Below are 3,330 nucleotides of genomic sequence, written 5' to 3' on the forward strand. Positions count from 1 at the left end.
ATCTGTGGGAAATTTCGACAAGTGAATATTTCCTTTCACAGCCAATTACTGCATTTGGATCGGTGTAGTGGACTATTGGATCTACACATTCGTGAGTCCCCATTTGACTACTCATTATTTTCCTATTGCGATTTTGTGATTTTGTATTGGTTACTTTTTCTTGTTAATTGAACACGACACGCTGATAAGGTCCTAGTCCGCTACAATTTCTGTTCGTCTCAGTTCAGCTCAGCTCGGCTCAGATGCCAATATACTACATTTTCCCGTTGCTCTCATCGGATGGACTGTATCCGAGGGTGGAAATTTCACACCATTTAGCTGCATCGCCTCGACCGGGAGCAAGCAGGTGAAGTTTTTCGTGAAAGACTAAGCAATTATAATTTTTCAGATGTATAGGAGGAAATTTATTCATTCTCGAGCTATATTCGCGGTATTCGCTCACGAGTTCCGCAGAAAATTTTTCCATTCTCTTTTAGGTTAAAATTGAAATTTTCGCTGCCATATTCTGAAAGTGTGCACATTTTTCGCACTGATAGTTAAATAACAAGCAGGACTTCCATATTCGCGACCACTAATCATGAGAAATCTACAAAAAATATCTTTGAAAGGTTGTTTTATTCCGTTTAAATCCCCAAACAATCAAGTAATCTGTCCACGGTAACTGACCTAGAAAAGCAGTCAGAGGCAGTCTGTCAAGCTAGGCTGCAAGCCGGCCACTCTAAACATCCTCAGCAGTATTCACACGATGGAAGTGAATTTTCGAAACCTAAGACTTGTCTCCGATGGACCAAAACGGAGAGACAACCGATCTCAGCGTACCAGTCCAAACTTTTGAGCACCAACCAAGAATCTCGAAGTCCCAGTGATGATAGAGAAGTATTCAACCGAAATTTATCCGCCAGAGGCAGGATTGCTTCACTGGACGATGAAATTTGAGGAAATGCGAAAATACGGACGTGGCTTGCTGTTATTTGTGTGAACAAATACGCAACAGAATGCAACGGTTTGGCGTAAATATTTTCATTCCAGTCGCAAAGGTTCTGCAGCTAAGAGCATTGTGTGAACAGGGGTCCCCATCTGCTGTCGGAGTTGACTCCAGCTGCGACTCGGCCACCGCTGCGGTTCCATACGGTACTGGAAGGGTGTCTGCGGAATCCAAACCTTCTCTTTCTGATATATCATCAGATAGTAGTGTAAAGTTTCATGAGACCCAGCGCTAACCCTGAAAAGTCGATTGAGCGATAATGAGGTCGTGAATATATGTTCAGCGAAATATTTTCGTTTAAAGGGGTACATGCTACAATTCGAACGATGAAATTTTCCGGTCAAGTTTTTCAACCCAAATGATTGATTAGTCGGAAGGATTTGTATTCAAATACGACCGTAGTAGGAGCGACGAACCCGATATAACCGAAAACTCGATTCGGTCTTCAGCTTGCAAAGTGAACTCCGCCGATGCCTACGCCTTCCTTCTATTCCTATCGTGTACAACGAGATTCCCTGATGTAGGTTGTTTCCATTTTGCGTCTACGTTGTCCTTCTTGTTTTTTGACCTTGTCGTGTTTTGTTCAAATCAACACGTGGGCTTCACCATATTGTGGCTATTTTACCTCCGACTGATATGGAATTTTGACTCCCGTTCGGAATTATTAGTTGATAAACTGGTGTGCTGAAGCCGGCGTAGTACCTTGGTTAAATGCTTGTCAAATTTTGCAATGGTATTACCATATTCATGTTACTGCATTCCTTGATAAACTTCTGTTTGAATGGTTTGAACTTTGGGGTTCCTTGCGTATCCCAGCGTGGTTCAACAATTGTGGGAAGCAAGCTATATCGTTTTATATCAATCAATCATTAACAGTGCAACCATGCTACGAACAAAGAAAGGGGCAAAAAGGTAGTTGTTTTCTTATAACCGACAAACGAGGACACCATAAAAACGAGAAACTTTGTAATGTCTTTTATTTCGTACAACCAGGCGTGCCAAGCTATGCAGGTATTGTTTACCTAACGAATTTCCCTACTTTAACTTTGCGGGTCAGATATAAATCTGAATGGCATAGGACACCAAACCAGGTGAAACTTGGGCTTCATGATTTTCATTGTATCAGATAAACATTTAACCGTCGGCGTTATTTTCCCTCATTCTGGGTAATCAGTCAGTGCTTTATATTCAGCCTTTAGATCGTGGCCACTCTGGTGCACCGAATTCTCAACAGAAACGCATCATGCTGGGGCTGAGTGCACATCGAATTGTCCATAATAAGTATTGAAGTTTGCGGCACAATTTTGTGAGCCGATGGTGGCCGACTTCATTCCAGATAAAGCCTTCCGTGATTGTCGGTTTTCACACGCAGTGACGCTATAAATGGGGACCACTTGAACAAATCTTCACACCGAGTCACGTTTTAGAGCTGCATCGCTCTGCTAACTACGATATTTGATACAGAAGTTCCCTCAAAGTGTATGAAGGTGGCTGATTTTGTTTAGCCTCGTCATTGAGAGTGCCGCAGGATATGCTTCCAAAAGAACTGAGTGTTATGCAGCAATCCACGCGGATCCCACTATACCGCACGTCTTAAGGCGCTGCTACGGCCGAGAAGCCTGGCTCGCTCGAGGTTGGCCCAGAATTCAGGACGCTTGTCGGTCAGGCATCAAGACGAGATTTGATTGGTCAACAATCTGGACCCAACAGCCAATCATGACCCAGTATTGGCCAAATGCCGGTTGCCAATAGCGCAACCAGCATGCGTCAGAAATTCCAGAGAGTTATAGCCGCTTACGCTATATATACGAAGCGCTGTACAACTGTTCTTGACTTCGTTTTGGGCATCAATAGACCCTGTGCACCTTTGGTGGTTGTTTTGGCGTGAACGCTAGCTTGGAAGGCTCAGACCGAGAACTAAGCTGAGGAAAATACCCTTACCACACTGAAAGAAAAGCACAACAATGGGAAGACTGATAGATTTGGATGTTGCTGCGCAAGCCATTGTAAATAGAACGTCGGGTAACAAGTGCAATTTTCAATGCATATCGGTATTCTGCGAACGGAAACGATTTCACGAAAGCTGTGGCGTTTGAAAGGTCAGTACTTCACAATCAAAAAGTAGCATGTCCGATGTACTCTTCTGTAGATGTGATTTGTTTGAGTGAGCAAGTCTTCTAAGCTAACTGTTACCTTTAATTGGAAATCAATGTCCACTGCTATAAGGCATCGAACATAGCTGAAAACTGAGCGGACCTAGCGCAGGGATGCTGTCAGCAACTGCTCATCGACCTCGACTTAGAAAAGTCAATGGCCCAACTTGGACGAGTTGAATAGTTGGATTT

This window comes from Opisthorchis viverrini (assembly GCF_000715545.1).
Source record: "Opisthorchis viverrini unplaced genomic scaffold opera_v5_83, whole genome shotgun sequence".
NCBI lineage: Eukaryota > Metazoa > Platyhelminthes > Trematoda > Opisthorchiida > Opisthorchiidae > Opisthorchis > Opisthorchis viverrini.